The sequence below is a fragment of the Haemaphysalis longicornis genome, unplaced genomic scaffold, assembly GCF_048455015.1.
Source record: "Haemaphysalis longicornis isolate Haplotype H1 unplaced genomic scaffold, Haemaphysalis longicornis Haplotype H1 scaffold_2, whole genome shotgun sequence".
NCBI lineage: Eukaryota > Metazoa > Arthropoda > Arachnida > Ixodida > Ixodidae > Haemaphysalis > Haemaphysalis longicornis.
The window spans coordinates 129276311-129293476 of NW_027526295.1; the positions used below are offsets into that span (position 1 = coordinate 129276311).

General features: G+C 47.1%; 1 protein-coding gene and 1 long non-coding RNA gene across 2 annotated transcripts in view; both read left to right on the plus strand.

Annotated features, from left to right (window-relative positions):
* LOC144168285 (uncharacterized) overlaps positions 1-17166 on the plus strand; it is a 47460-nt gene that overhangs the window by 15126 nt on the left and 15168 nt on the right. The window lies entirely within an intron of this gene.
* Positions 3982-7365, plus strand: LOC144169211 (uncharacterized). The gene is made up of 2 exons (XR_013322390.1): positions 3982-4038; positions 4514-7365. It is a non-coding gene; the product is annotated as an uncharacterized LOC144169211 (long non-coding RNA).

Sequence of the window (17166 nt, forward strand, 5' to 3'; positions counted from 1 at the left end):
GGGGGCTTCGCCCCTAAAAAAAGTGTGCACAGTTGCAGTTTGGCGAAGCCTGATGCCTCATTTGATTTCCTTGAACATTAAAATAGACTGCGATTTTCAGCATAGTAGCTTTCAAGCGCACTTTTCCAGATTCACAAGGTTTTTCTAACATGCAAAAGTGCCTTAAGAAAATATCCAAGCAACAGAAAAATATGAAACCGAGAAGTTGTATAACAATAAAAGCCAGTGGTCACTTCAAACAGCCGATAAATCTCCAAAGAATGATAAAAACGAAGCTGAAAAAATTACAAATAAGTCATCGTTCAGGAGCATGACGAATCGTCTGAGACGTGAGGGTCAAGACGCTATGCGATCGATTTAGATGAGAGTTATGTGGTGACACATTAACACAAGTAACATATCATCGTAACACCAAGATTTCTTTAGAAAGCAAAGAAAACGTAAATTAAGAATAACGAATGCTCCAGCCGAACAAAGTCCACTAAGTATTGTGGACATCGCTGCACCTTGACATAGGCATGGTGTCATACCCGCCTGCTACCTTTCTGAGAAAACGGCCCCTGATCGCGTGAATTAATTTTCTACCGGGCATCTCCTTGGTTTCGAATATATTCAATACACAAATGTGTTCATCAGTATGGACGTATACAGCTACATCGAGACAACGGGTGAAACCTGCATCTTCTGAATGAGAAACCTTTCTTTTAATTGTATATCTGGCGTAATTATCGTTATACTGTGGTTAGCGACACCTAAATTCATGGTGCGTTTACAGCTCATTATACTCACGGAGGCCCTGCACAGACAAACTATAATATCTTGGCCGCGGTTTCGGTGTTTTGTACCTTCCGCGCGCTCTATTTTCTTCGCGTGGATATAACGCATACTCTTCTGTTTTGCCTGTAATGTACAGCATTGTACAAAATCATCTTTTATGGTCCCGCAGATGAGTAACGTGTTGTAAAAGGCGTTGTAGCAGATGTTTGAGCCCTCATTCGCGGTAGGTAATTAGGCGGAGTTAGAAAATGTTGACTATGCTCTGTATGACACTATAACTTTTGAACTAGATTCGACAGACGCTTCCCGGAATATTGGTATTGGATGTGCACAGCGAAAAGATTGTCGTAAATAATCACCTAAACGAATTTCAGCTTTTCGAAGAAGAAAGTTTACACCTCCAGACTACACAGGAACTATTTTTCTTGGAATGGGTTTCAGGGTATCAACCGAGCCTGATCGCCTCATTGCACGCAAATCTACACTTCTGCCAGCATTTGAATACCCGTCAATTCTCCGTTCTGTTGTGGGGATCCTTGTGCCCCCACGCCTTGTCCGCACACGTGCTGGGGCGAGCTGGGAGCCGCCATTTTGGGTAGCCGGCGCGTCACGTAGGTCGTGCTCTCCACGACCCCGCGCCACGCGCCGAAACCGGCTCGCCGCGAACGTGTGCGGGGGGCGAGGGGGAGGGACGACCGGTTCGTCGCCTTCTCCCTCGCCGCCCTCTTCTCGATCGCCGGAGGAGACCTCCTCTCCTCCACCCAAGCTGACGAGCGGCCCGCGAGAGCGTGCCGCGGGGACTCTGCCGAGAGATTCTGCCCTGATCGGTCGCCTCGGGATGCCTCCCCTGCTCCCGCGGCCGTGATGACGGATATCGAGGTCTGAGCCCAGTGGCTTGAGCGAGCGACAGGAGCCACTGTCTCCCCGCGAGCGATAGTCGTGTTGTCTGGTGTATGCACTGTATCTGCCAGGCAATAAAGCCTCACTTTGGATTGCCGGAGCCTGTCTACCGCATGTGAGTACTCGAACCCGTGCGTGAGTCTTCGGATTCCGCAGGGCTAGTGTACGGCGCGTAGCGTTCTCTAGCAAGCTAGCCGGGGTCCTCTGCTATCCCGTACGTTAGCCCACATTGGCGCCCAACCAAGGTTTTTTGCGATGACAGGGCGGCACCCCCGCTTCTCGTTGCTTGATTCCGAAGTTCAGGGCTGGTTGTCGGACGAGATTGCTTGTGGTAACGGCTTGCGGGACGCCACTGTCGACCCGCTGCTGTCCGCCACCGTGCTTACGCCAGAGCTTTGTCGAGGCGGCGCCGATCTCCCCGATAACCGACGCGCCGCGCAGGAGAGTTACGGGAGCCATCCCACTTCTGCCGGCGTGAGGCACTACGACAGCGCGAGGGATGATTACCCAGTCCCGCGCCTGTCGGCCGCCACCACTACGCCCAGGCCCCTCTGGGGCCCAGGCAGCGCTATCCTAGCAGGCAACCAAAGCGCCGCGCGGGAGAGTCACGGGAGCTATCATCCCACTCCTGCCGGCGTGCCGCACGGTGTCGGCGGGCGGAACGCTTCTTGCGACCACCTGCCGTCACCACGGGCTGCAACGAGATCATGCCCTCCGGGCCTTGGTCGTAGCAGCCCAGCGGATATGTTTGCAAAGGAGGAGCTGCGCCGCAGCTCTAGCGCACCCGACCCCGCCGTGTACGAGCCTCACGGCTCTAGCGGTGCGGCGGTCGCCTCGTTCGCCGGCGTGTTTGCGCCACGAACGTACCCCACAACGCAGACCTCGCAAGCGGTTACGGCTAGGGCGCACGTCGCCTGCCTTACGCCAGCGTTGTCTCGCGAGGAACCACCCCTGCCTTCGGCAGCAGTCGATCTCGCACAAGCCCTGATCAACGCGGTGCACGCACAACCGAGCGTCAGGCCTAACAGCTCGCTCGGTAGCCTCAGAATACCCGAGTACGGCGGTTACTCTGACCGCATGAGTGCTACGGAGTACCTCGAGGCGCTGCACCGCTATCAGGAGGCGTCGGGTATGGACGACAGCGTGATTATAGGACGCGTTCTGCCTATATCGCTGACCGCCCAGGCTGCACGGTGGTACCGGCTGGTGGGGCGCGACGCTCGTACGATGGGAGAATTTGAAGCGCTCTTTCGTAGCGAATTCCTGCCCCCAGATTACGAGCGCCGCATGTTGAACGAGCTAGAGATGCGAACTCAACACCGAGATGAGTCTCTGCTCGAATACGTCAGGGCAATGCAGGAGCTGTTTTTGCTTGCAAAGCCCATGGCGTCTGAGGCGGAAAAGGTTGAGAGGGTGACGAGACAAGCCCACCCAACTTTTGCAGCGTACCTTCGAGGCAGTCAGTTTGCCAACCTCAATGAACTGGCCAGCGAAGCAAAACGCATCCAAGCCGATATACTAGCTGCTCGCAGCTATCGGCCGCCTCCCCCAGCCCACGCCACGCTGGAGCCAAGGTGCGCATGGCAGGGTGCGTCCCCACCGCCCATGCCACGCGCCGCGGCAACAGCAGCGTACGCGGAGAGCACGGAAATAGAGCCGCGCGATGTGTCGGAGCGCGCGCTCGACCCGTACTCGTACGCCATGCGGGCGCGTTCTGACGCCCAGCAAGGCATGCCGCAGCACGGCTACGGCCGGGGACAAAACGCGCATGAGGAACCCAACAGCTACGCCCGTGTGGAAAGCTCGAGGGGACCGAACGCGCAGCGCGACAGTCAGGGAGCAGTAGCGCACTCGGAACCCAACCGCTACGCCCGTGTGGCAAGCCAAGGGAACCAGCCAGCGTTGCGCGGACAGCGGCCTCCGGCTGCGCAGTCGCATCGCGGCATCGTCTGCTACAAGTGCCGCGCAACGGGCCACTATGCCCGCGCGTGCACCGCTCCCTGCCCGGCGCCGGAAAGGCAGCGCAATTCGGGAAACGCCAGCCGCCGTCGGTGAGACCTGCCCTTCAGGGGAGGAATTAACCGACCGTTTCGGCGGGTGAGGATGAGCGCTAGGCGGATGTGACGTCACGTTTGTTCCCAGCGCTCCCGCGCGGTATGTTTATATTTTTCCGAGTGCTGCCTACACGGCGTGCGCTGGCGTGCGCGCCGTAGAGACTCCGCGTTGGACTTTTGCTGTCAACGCAAGTGTGAATGGTTGTCGCCCTGTCAATCGTCGTTCAACAGCTCCAGCGTCTTCTGGCTCTACTACGGCTGTGCAATCAGCCGTGGGCGTTCAACTGTCCACCATCGGCCGACTCAGGTGAGCGCGCGCTCCTTTTTGGCGGGTTTGCAATCAGTTCGCATATCACCTACTGAAAAGCTCAATTGCTTTCTGCTCGCTGCAGTTATATTAGCAACGTTTACGAAATTCTTAACGTCACGTTCTCACCGTCTTGCGTCATTGTCACTGTTTATGCTGCTCTGTTCGCCTCTGTCGGCGATCGCGAGCTGTTGACGGTTTGTTGCACGGCGCGGAAACTCGCTCGCATGCAAACCCGTCTCGCCCATTGCGTTTCTTTGTCTCTTCTTTAATGTGGCGTCATTAAAATCACTTGTTAGCCTCGAGGCTTTTTCTAGACAATGTGCCTTGTGCTAACCGTGTTGTAACGAAAATGAACTTGCAGTAGGAGCGTGACAGGACGCTGTTGGGAAGGTTTTCGTGTGTGCGTGTGGTTCGTGAGGGCGTTGTAACCAACGGTGTTTCATTCCTCATGTTCCATTTCTTTCTCTTGCAGCATCTTTTGACTGCAGTCGCGGTGCCCCTAGCCTGCCTGCAGCACTCATCCTGCCATTCCAGTGGGAACTAATGTTCGCAGGCCACTTGTCACAACCTAACGGGTTCTCGCACTTGCCTGGCTTGTTTTTTATGATATACTTTAGATCCACCATTGCGTTCTCACTCTGTGCGTACATTTAAAGCGAGTGTTTACACTAACGTGGCAGTAGATAGCCATGAAGACAGCAGCGTGTGTACTGGAAATGCCTGCCAGTGAAAACAAAACCAAACGATCTACGGATCTATGCCAGCTTGACCGTTACAAGTCTTTCTGCGAGTATCAAAGCAATGAACAGCTGGGGATATCTCGTGTGCAGAATTGTGTTCGTCCTTCTATTTGTTATCTATTTGCTGGTATAAATTTAAGAATTGATAGTATGAGTAAGGTAGACAGAGAACAAAGTGATCGCGTTGCTCTTGGAAATACTTTACACGAAATAAAACTGCTTCCTGCGAGTTCGCACTGCTTAGTGCAGTAAAAAAGGTTCTGTATAACAAATAATTTGATGCACCCAAACCCATCTGTGATGAAGATACGTTGTGCATGGATTATTTAAGGGCAAGTTATTAAAAGCAAGAAAGTGACCTCTTTGTTGTGCAGAAAACTAGTTTAGTAGTAATTCTGGCTTTTGTCTGGACATTGTCAACAGGAATAGTAGCCTTGGCGCACGACTTTGTGGACACTTTCCTGTCGCCTTCCTTCAATGCCAACACAGCGGCGAAGACGCCTCGGCAATCGAAATCACATGATGTCAGGCAGTTACTGCTGGATCATTCATTCTACCATGAGGGCATCCTCTACAAGCCGTGAGGCCTTGCTCTGTTTTCTGCTGGGGCTCTTTTCGTTGCCAAGTGCCATGGTCTTTTTGGGTAAAGCTCCCCAAAACAAAGTGGTCTCGTCCCTGTTGGAATTGTCATGTTATCCGTATAAAATTCAGAACACTGATGCTTCTGCTGCAAATACAAGAAGTGCTGCAGATTTGCACATGTGGGAGCTCGGTTTTTATCTACGTGTGTGAAAGATGTGTCGCATGATACAGGGCGGAGATGCCATGGTGCTATAAAATATGTTAGAGAACTTTGGATTGTATCTAAAAAGGAGACAGCAAGCTCTGACGCTTCCTCTCTAACTCTGTAAGAGAAGGGCGCAGAGAACGATGTTTGATTTTAAAGGAGTTCAGTCATCAATGTGTCATGAAAAACTGATTTAAAAGGATGGCGAGGCATGGATGAAATTTTAAAAGCATAAAGGAGATCTGTGTATGCTCGCTGGCGTTGTAGGTTCCATTTGTTGCACTCCACATACATGCTTTCAACTGGACTAGTCCGGAAGGCACCACACGCCAAACGGAGCCCTAGATGAGGCACAGGGTCCAGCATTCTGAGGAATGTTTTAGTGGCTGACCCATAGACAACGCTACCGTAGTCCAATCGTACAATGCACCTTTTGTGTCGTCATATAGGGAGCCTCAATTTTTATGCTGCAGTGTAAACCATGCCACTGCATGTTTGTAAATGTCCATTCCACCAACAAATTCACGGCATGCCTTGACAGTAAGCGCAGTTTTGTGCATCTAGATAATCACCTGTACCTATTTATCACAGGCCTGCAACTTGCACATGGTCGGATTTAAGCACCCTAAATGTAGCAACTGTAGCCGACCATAACACATAATCTTGAAAACGCTACCTTATCAACGCGAAAGCAATATGTGGCCCATTGACTAAGCAGCCACTATCCACTGTCTGTGCTAGCACAACAGCTCCTAAATTGGCCGGCAGTGCAAAGAGTGAATTGAGTTCAAAACAACTTTGGGAAGAGTTGAAACCGCATGGGAACCAAACCCAGGACGTCCCTAATGCAAATCCAGCATTACATCCTTGACACCACTATAGCTCAGTGGCTCTAGCTGACTAAAGGTGGACCCAGGGAGCGCATTGTGACCTTAAACTGAAAAAACGTCCAGAGGTACAAGCAACCCGAGATACTATGAGTTTGAAATTTCTTGGCGATTCATTAGGTCACACGCTCAAGCTACAACACATAGCCATAACATCCCCACTCAGGTGAATTGGCCAGTCACGATGATAGCTGCTGTCAGAAGCTCACGGCTGTTTCACCAATCCCCGTTTGTCTTAAAACAATGCTGCTTAAATTACACACTGGCCAACTGCACCTCGTCGAGTATATTTTACGCTCCTGGCATTCTGCATTGCCCTTGTTTAGTGTTAAAGAACTATGTATTTGATGACATGTGAAGACTGCCATTTCTGTTGGAGAGCATTTCGTGCTTTCAACCTGAATGGGTTGACTCTCATCAATTCAACACTGACTGCGCACTTTGATTGTGGTGTAATAAACAGAAAACCTGGATAGAGCCAAAGTACTGAAGAGTAAATTATGCTTGGCTTATACATTGCACAGCATAGCTGTAAACGTCAAAATTCGACTTTTTAGGTTTCACATGGCAAAGCTCGGCATAGCTCGGGCCAACTATGAGGTGTACTGCAGTGGAGGGCTATAGGTTAAGTCAGGCCACCTATGAATCTTTTGACATGCTTCGAAAACTTGGCACACAGGCATTTTTTTTGTTCTACCTAAACCAATGCTTTGGACTGGCCAAAATGTTTTGTACGGGTGAAACTGCACTATGCAACTGCAAATAAGAATTGAACCAACTTACTGTTGTGTCCCTTTGAGAATCCAGTGCTTGCCTAATATCGAAAATTGCATCCAGGATTCCAGCAATTGATTCAAGAAATGTACTTGTATGTCCAAGGAACGAGCTCGAATAAAAAGTTACCCTTCTTTATCTGCATTACTTGCATATTTATTTATTTGAAAATTTTTAGCACGAAAACAACAAAACAGTACAAACAGGCAGTGCTGTCACTTTTCGTGCTCTCTCTCTCTCTCCCGTGCTTTGTTCTTTTTGCACTGTTTATTATTTTTAAAAATACGCCAAATTTGCCATTTTAGTTGGTTTTGTTTGTGTTGATGTTATGCTGTGTTGCCAAGGAAACTGTAAATGTCACCTCCAAGAAAAAAAAAAGAATACCTAGCATTTGTAAGTGTATGCTTCTTGATGGATAGGAACTCTTACTATGTGAAAGTGAAGCCAAGAAAACACCAAAGTCGTCACAAACACTGAAGAATGTTTATTGACATGGCATCACATCACTTGCTGGACATGCAACAAGGCCCCATAACGCTGCTCACGCAAGAGTGCAAAGCATGCTTTGTGGCTAATACCACTTGATAAAAATACAAACAGGCACTTATTTGCCCCAAGGTGACCCTGAATGCAAATGTGACGTGCACAACTGGAAATCGACAAAAGAGTTTGGGTCAGTTTGTGGGATAAGTGAAAAGTGTGGACAAAAGTCGAGAGCACCTTTATGTGTTAGATGACGAGACTGCTAGCACAAGAGAGGAAGGACCAAAGGGTGCTTGCTCAGTATTGTATGGCTCTAAATAGGTGCAGATTGCTACTCACTGGACCGAAAGTCCTGGAAGACCCCTGATTTTAAAGCAAAACTTTTTATGTCTCACCAGTGGAATATGCCATGCCAAAAAAGCATTGCAGAAAAGCCAACTTTCTCTGACAATGATAGTGATCGTGGGTGAATAAGTGCAGAAAATAAAACGCTTCCTGTAGTCAGAAACGAATCAGGACCCTCGCGGTGTGAGGGTCCTGATTCGTTTCTGCGGTGTGAGGGTCCTGAAATTAGACAAAAATAGTGTACCTCGCAATCTAACGACGACGGCAGTTGAATGCGAAGCTTTCGTCATGCAAAATCAAGCGGCGAAGTTTCAAAGCCACTGCGAACAAAAGTCCAAACTGCGTGCAAGTCAAAGTGATAGCTCAACGAGTCAATGTTTAAGCTCAGATGACAATAAAGCAAGGAATCCCTCACGAGAAAACCGAGTTACTCATTGTTGTCGTAAGACAAAGGGGTGCATGTTTTTTTACTTGTAATTATGTAAATTAATGAACACATGAAAGAACAAGTAACGGAGAGCAAGGAGCAATGATGAAACTGACAACAGCCACAGATTTGCACATGCCTATTGCAGAGAAGGAAATCTGGAGAGGCACTGTCTGGACAGGAAAGGGAGCAGTAGAGGAGCACAGCAGTTGCGTCTGAACCTTCCCACACAGCCGAACAGGGAGGGAGAATAAGGCAAATGGACGAAATTAAGGGTTGGGAGTCTTAGTAGCCATTGTACTTTCCTGTCAACCAGGCGTGTGGCTGGATGGAATAGATGAACAGCAACGTGGGAGCTAGAGGACTGCTTGCTGGCGACACTACTACCACCCAGTAGTCTGTACTCCACAGTGCACAGTAGGAGGAACCAAACTGGAAGTGGGGCTGCAAATCGGCAGGATGTTACAAATGGAAAAAGTGCTGCGTGGCTGTCACAAGTCAAGGTCAATCACCCTTAAGGGGAGGTGCCAAAACCCCTTAAAGAGAAGATGAAGACATGACATTTGGATCTAGTGGCTAAAAATGAACCATTCATGTAGCGCCCCACCGTAAAAGGGGATTGACCTTCACTCATTTCCTGAAATAAAGTTTAAAAGAGGTTCATCCCGGGCAGTTGCCACCAGCACCCTAGAGTAGTATGGTGGAAACACACCTCAATCTTTGCTTTTAGGAGGTCTTTTACCGAGCTGTCTACCAAAAATCAAATTATTTTTTTTAAGGGGGGCACACTGGTCTTAAACCAAAAAAACATGGGTTTTAAAGTTAGGACGATAAAAATCGAGGGATAGGTGTAATTTTTCATTGAAACTGTAGATATGAAATTTCTTTCTGTGTAAAACAACTATATTCGAACTTATTTGGATTTTTATGTTTGATTTTTTGACAGCCTTTGTAAGGAAGGAAGGAAGGAATAAAAGTAAAGGAAAGGCAGGAATGTCAACCAGGCTGTGGCTTAGTTTGCTTTCCTACACGTGGGGAAGGGGAACAATGGGAAAAAAGATGAAAAGCAGTAAAAAAAGGAGAAGGTAAAGAGAGAGCGTGTAAAAAAACTGCTGGAGGGATGCAGCTGAACAATGTACCGGTGAACTGTGCACAAATCAAGGACTGACTGCCATAAGACTAACATTATCATAATATATGGTCTGTAGCAGAAGTAACAGCTGTTTGGAGTTTGGGCCTGGACGGCAACACCAGTTTTTCTGGTTCCCACCTTCTAGGCCCAAACTTCAAATGGTTGTAACCCCTGCTACAGAATGATAATGTTAGTATTATTGCACTCCTTGACTTGTGCACAGTTCACTGGTACTTTGTTCAGCAGCGTCCCTCCAGCAGTTTTTTTTATAAAGGCTGTCGTAAAATCAAACATAAAAATCCAAATAAATTTGAATATAATCGCATTACACAGAAACAAATTTGATAGCTATATTCAGAATGAAAAACTACATGTCCCCCAAAATTTATTGTCATACCTGTAAAAATAATGTTTTTGATCAAAGACCGATGTGCCTCCTTAACTCGAAGCTTTCACTCTTGCAACTTGAGTCAAAGTCCGAAATCTAAACTGCTTCGACCGTGTCAGAATGGCGCAGTCTGACAGACAATGGTTTCATAATGCAAGGGATGCTGGTTCTATTACGACCACGGGAAGCGTTTCTTATTGAGGTGCTTGATGTGCTTTTGCTTGTCACCCTGATCGCTTTGTGAAACCCACTAGACAAAAATGTACAATTTCTACTACAAAACTCGTCTAGGACAAACAGGGTAACACCCAAGACGGAGCAAGCTTCTGCGATGAAAATGTTTGACAACAATTCCGAAGGACAAATTTTTCTTATTTCCTTACTTCCAAGTTTCCCACAAAGGTGTGCAGTTTTCCTTTGTTACTGTACGGCTGCACTTCAGAAGAATGTCGAACTTTTCGTTCACAGAAGGCATGCATCTCCGTTCAGCCTGGACCCCTGCAACAATTGGCAGCTAAGTGTGCCTATCAACTACCGTGATAAAATTCTTGGTACTTGCATGAAGAGTACACACGTAACGAAAGACACGAAAGGTACGAACTGGCGAAAGGTTTACCATGTTTCTTGTAGGCAGTTCCTCGTACTCTGAATTACTTGGTATATTAAACCATTTTTGCCGCATAAAGCTTCTCAACTTTACATGCTTCGTTGTGGTGGGAAGAAGCTTTATTCTGTGTTAATTATTTTGAAGTGCAGCATAGTCCTTTTGTTTTCTGTCAACCTCATCTGCACTGAATTTCAATTAAAAAATGAGTGCCCTTCCACTGTGTGAAGGATGACCTGCAAAGCTGGATGCAGTCCACGGAGTGCACGAAACAAAACACGTTTGTCGTAATTTGCGATGGAGCATCCTTCCTAGCCAATTAGCTGAATGAACCTCTGAAGGATCCAAGCTTTGTTCTTGCAGATAAACATGGTCCCGCCTGTGTCCCTCCCGCGTCGTAACCATCTTACTCTTTGTGTAACGCCGGGTTCAGACTGTTGCCACAACTGTCATAATAACTTTAAAAAATGACGTCATTTCACGTCTCAGCCAAACGAACTGCGTGACATGCCATTTTTTTCGTCCATAGATCACGATGCGGCTTTTGCGTCGGTAGTCTGAACATAGCTTAACATACAAACCCAATCCGCTGTACCACTAAGGGCTCCGGACAGTTCCCATTGGGCCGTTTAACGTCCGCGTTTAAACCTCACACCAGCACAACGGACATTCCATCCATCAGGGCGGGCAAGAAACCCATGGCTGCACGTGCCCGCCCCCCCTCCTCCCTCCCACTATTCTTCACTACAAACCTGCGCACGCGTAAACCGGCAGCCAGACATGTGCACGTGCTTAAAAGTGACAGACACCGTCGAAAATATCCCCTGATAGCCCTCTGAAGTGATATTGGCTCACGCTGGCGTTCCAAGCTGGCAAGCTGTTGTTCATCCGGAAGGGATTTGTCGCTACTCGAAGAGGTGAACTTGGTGCGGTAACGGCGCCGCCAGCAGCTTTCTGTTGTTTTTGTGCCCATTGGCGCTTGTGATCGGGCCAACGCTTCAATTCTTGCTCTTCGTCCTCCAAACAAACGGCATGCATCCGTCACATAACGATTTAAAACCTTAAAGCCCTTGAGCTCTATTCTCCAGGACAAAGATGTGGCTGTACGTTTTCCTTCCCGCTCGTATGGATCTTCCTGTGTGTGTAAGATGTATGTGTAACACATCAACCCCCACCCGAACCGCTTGATTAAGGAGGACAGTTAACTAACTGCATTGAGCCATGTAATTTTGACATCTAAATCTCGCACCAGCGCCACCGGCATTTCAGTAGCAGCGGCAAGAAGCCTAGCTGTGCGTGCACACCCCCCTTTTTTACCCGCAAACCGTGCACGCATAAACCGGCCACCGATGATGGCGCATACTTAGGCGTGAAAGACACCGGCGAAAATGTCGCTCGGAAGGCCTTCCAAGCTCAAAAAGAAATATGGGCTCAAGCCGGCATTCCCACTGGGGAAGTTTCTCTTCTACCGGCAGGGATTCGCAGCTATTTGGCGAAGTGAATTTGAGCGTCAACAGTGACGGTGAGTTTCGGTCGTTTTAGGGGGCTCCCCTTTGGTAACCGCTACCTGGGCTTCGCGAGAGCGGCGTCTGTTTTTGTCCACGTATCCGAGTGAGCGAACACAGCAGGGACGAAAGGAAGAAAACGGAGAGGAGTGTCTGGCGAAGGCTGAAGGGGAGTACGACACGTGCGGCTATGGCGTCACCTCTTTCACTGCCTTTCCCTCGCACGTCTTATGCACCGCTACCAAGGAGTGTCCTCCCCCTGACACTTTCCCCAGACGCTGTTCCATTCTCCGCTAATCCAAACCACGTGACGTTTGCGCGGGTGGTTCAAACACCATATGCAGCAACATGCTCGCTGCTCAATTGTGCGGGGCTAATCCGAACCATGTGACTATTGCGCGGGAGGTTCGAAAATGATTTGCAACATGCTGGCCGCCGGCGGCGGCGCACTACGAGGTAGCAGCAGAGTAACCCACGCCGCCGTATGTTCACTGATAACGCGAACACTTCCTGAGACTCAGCAGAAATGCGCCATGACCGAAAAGACTGCAGCTCGCGCTGCGCACATATTTCATATTAGGGAGTGTAGTAATCATGAGTGCATTTTTACGCCAGTCCCTGCTTCTGTTTATTTTTCGCAATCATCTGATAACCGCACCACCGCTGTTAGCTGCCGACTGTGTAACTTGCCAAAGGGGCATCGGCAGAGGCGAGGGGGAAAATAGTTGTGAAAGAGGGGTGAGCGGTGGTGAGGAGGAACCCCGGAGCAGCGCCGAGTAAATCGATGACACCGGAATGAAAACTGGGGGGGTTAGACATGTACTGCTTTGCAGTAAAAAGTTCCCAGTTTTCAATGTGTGGATTCGAGCTTGTGGATACTCCATGATCAAAACCTATAAGTGTGAAAAAGTATTGATGTAACCTATTATAAATTTTGGACGATGCTATATGTACTACGTAGTGAAGTCCCACAGTCCCACCAGATTTTGCTATACCCAACACCAATATAGCATTATCTAGGTGCAGTCAGAAACACTTTTTTATATGTGTTCACGTACTTTCAAGCATTCGGAGGGTCAACATGGCTGCTTGTCACTGCTTCTGACCGATCATCCATGGGCTGATCCCACCAATCTGGCTGCCACAAATCACAATAATAACGTGGAAGTCTTCAATTGTGGGCTGGACTGACACACAAAATTCGCGCCAGGGCTGTCAAGCTGGCGGGGCAACTTTATGATCGCGGCGTCAACCCACCACAGTGGTTCGAACACTTGCCCAGTATGAATGTAGCTATTTCTGGCATCGTTGGTTTGGCCCATAATGCTTGCTTTACTGATGTTTAAGTACAACACCTGTGTCGACTGGCAAGCTTATATTTCCTCAACAGCTTCTCTAGCTCGCCCAGACTTTCTCGATACACAACTCTGAGCTGACGTGCGAGCATGTCTGTACGTCGTGTGGTTCCTTGTTAATGAACCAGACCATGCAACTGAACGGTGCGAATGCAGATTTGATGCTTTCAGTGCATTTCACTACTTCCTTCGATCAACAAGAGAGAAACTGTCAGTAGTGCTCGGAGAAAGATTGGGCGAATCAAGAATGCTGCTTAGACATTTCCTAGTACCATATAAATAGTGTACTTAATCTTCCTCAGAGCCAAAACATCATTTTAGGTTGTGGTGAAACAGACCATTCTTTCTTTTTGAAGCACTCCTTTGTTTATGTATTGAAAACCAATTTGCCCAGAGGCACACTTCATAAGTTATTTGTGTATATGGCTAATTTTTTACATTTTAACATTTATATGTTCTCATTGTGTAGTATGATACTAATCTTGAGCATATCATTTTCGAAACAGAGGTGGTTTTCTTTAGGTGGCAGTTCCTTTTCTCTACAAAAAAAAATAGCGCTTACTGTAAAAAGGGTTCAAACAATAAAAAAGGAAATCTGTTTTAAATAAGGACGAGAAAGGTTCACGTCAATTTATATGGCTGAGAAAAAGATTATGGCGGTCACTAGACGTGCTGTGGTTCCCGTAGGGCTAAGTGATTTGCAAAAAACTGGACAACACTTCCCATGGTGCGGTCACATGCAGTTCTGCACAGATGGCATCTGGCCCCATTTTGTCTGACTGGCAATGAAAACTGCCTGCTTCAAAATAACAAAGACATTTTTTGGCCACATTTATATTCAGGCAGAAAGTGTTGTGCAGCCATTGCACATAATATTGCCTGGTATGAAAAATGTGCTCAATAAGTTTCGCAGGAAAGCTGGTTTCGAGAATTGAATCGTGCCATAGGACGAAACAAAATTAACTAATAATTATAGTTAAAAACAACACAACAGAAGTCCTGAGTTTTGCCATGGATATTTTTGTGCTCTTTCTGTATCACGTTTACAACCAGTATTGCCGTGCTGTTAATTACATTGTACCTTTGGTCTCATAGGTCACCCAGAAAGGACAACACCAACTGAAGCCGAGGAAGTAGTGTAAAAAAAATTCACTTTATATTGTAAAACAATAACAGTATTGATGTATTCTTGAATGCGTAAGAAACAACAGCTTCCCTTGTCCCTTGGACCTTTTGGATGCAGACCTATTTTTAATTACCAGCAAACATTCTTTTTATTTTACGGTGAAGGGGTGGGGCTGCTTCCTTTCCTTCAGCTTGTTAAGTTGGCCGTTTTTCATATATGACCAGGTATTTAAGCATTCAGAAGTAGACGCATCATGATCAGGTATAGCTTGAGTCCAACTGATTAGGCGCGTTCTGATTTTTGTCATGCTAAGCGAATGCTCCCCATGAGCACAAACGAGTTGCAGTGAATGACTGAAGATAGCACGTAATTTTTTTATCAACATGTAACCGCCTAAGAGTTCACATGGCATAAAATTAGTAGCGGTTGCCCAGCAGTTGGGCAACACGCCACTATTTAAACTAAATGCAGATGCTACTCGACAGTTTTCCTCCAGCTTAGAGACTGCCTTTTCCATGTATTTTCTAGTTCATAAATATGCCATAGAATGCTTGAATGCAGCAGCTCTCATAAACTACAAAATGACAAGAATAAGATGGGCATTGCTTCCACAGATGATCTTTTTGTATCATTCATGACATGAAATCTCCAACTGAGTCTTTGGATCTTGGTAACAAACTGTTTCAAAGCACAATGCAAACCGTGATGAAGAAACAGCATTACATCAGGTGCATAGCCTGGGACACTGTGCAGCTGAAAAAAATATCTATAAGTCTTCCTGCTTCATTTTCCTGTGTCTACAATACAAAGCGCGTTTATTAACAATAAAAGCAGGGTGGTAGGAGGGTGTAAAACGTTTAATGATCGCATTGCAAAATAATGTGCCTTAAAGGAACCATGAAGAGAAAACACAAGTTTGGTTCATTCAAAAGATTGTCTCGTTAAAATCATACTGACACCACTTTTACCGTAAACTTTGCTCAAATAAGCTACATAATTAGGAAAAAAGGGAATGGCCATGTGACCCACTAGCTCATTTTTCGCAACAGAACCTATGATGTCATACCAGACAGCCCTGCGATTGGCGGAGAGCGGCAAAGGCAAACGCAAATTAGGCAGAGCTTATAAGCTTGCAGAACGAGCTATTTGCGCTTAAATTGAGGGCACATTCTTTTTAAAGCACTAAGAATGGTGGGACAAACAGTGGAGGTTACGAAAGCACACATAAACATAGAAGTACCGATCCGTACTGCTGTTGCACTATGCTTGGTCTAGCTGCACAGGACTGCGGGGCTTTGGGATTGTTTCAGACGACATTGGCCGATTGACGCAAGTGATGATGTCTTGCATGACCGTATTTGTCGAGGGAGCACCATGTTTCACGAAACGATTGTCTCCATGAACAAAACAAGCCAGGTACAAATACGTTCACAAACAAACCAAGGGCAGAAAATGGCTTGCCGCGGTGTGGTGGTGTCATCTAGGTTCACTAACGGTAAACAAGGCCCTGTGATGTCATTGCAGACCACGAAAATGCATTTAGTGGGAAAATCAAAATTTTAACTTGCATTAACTAATTTCTCAGTGAATAAAGCACCGTTTGCATGCGGACAAGCGCTGGGGGCCCTATAAACACGAAATCTTTCGAATAACACAAACTTGTGTTTTGTCTTCATGGCTCCTTTAAGCTTTTTTTTTAAATGCTATGGATGAGCTGCTTCACATAAAAGGCGTATTTTACAACATTCTTAGCCTTGTATGGCTTTCTCGCACAGCTTAGACGTCGTGTGAAAAAGCCAACTTGGTCTAGCAGCTCAAGGCAAGGTAGGCGCACCTTCTCCCGTTTGCACTCAAGAGTTTGCATGAGCAGGCATTAATTGACTGCTGCATAATCGAGTAAAACTGAAGGCACTTCGCACTATGAGGCACAGGGCAGCGTAGTAGACCTCTCACTCGAGGATCTTCTGCGTAAACCAAGACATCGCGTACAAAAGGTAATTTTTTTGGCTTTGTAAATTCAATGCAGCTTCGGCAGCCAGGAATCGAACCCCAGACATTGTACATCCCTGCAGCCACAGGAGACCATGAGAGATCTGAGCAATCTGGCACCTCAGAAATCTCATGAAGATGAATAAAGCTACCGTGTGATATTATTTAGAGGGTTTACAAAACCCAAGGATAGACAGCATAGGGGCACTAGATACATACTTGCTTACACAAAACTCAAAAGTAAAAAAAAATGACGTGGGCAGCCAAGGCACGGTATATCTACGGTGTTGATCAACACCATGTATTGCGTCCAGGCCGACCACGTAATTTCTGTGCCTGCCTCCACTGGAATGTGAAAGGCGCCGTAAACAGCCCTGTGGTCAGCCATAACCCATTACACATCCAAGACTACAGTGCAAACTTTGTCGTGACGGAAACCACGTACGATGCCGTTTGCACGAAGGTCACGCCAGCCTGCCTCATAGATTGCGCGATATCGATAGTGCATATAACAATTTCTGGTGGGACTTCACTAGGTGGTACATATAGTATCGTCCATACATTTTCAACAGTAAAAAAATAA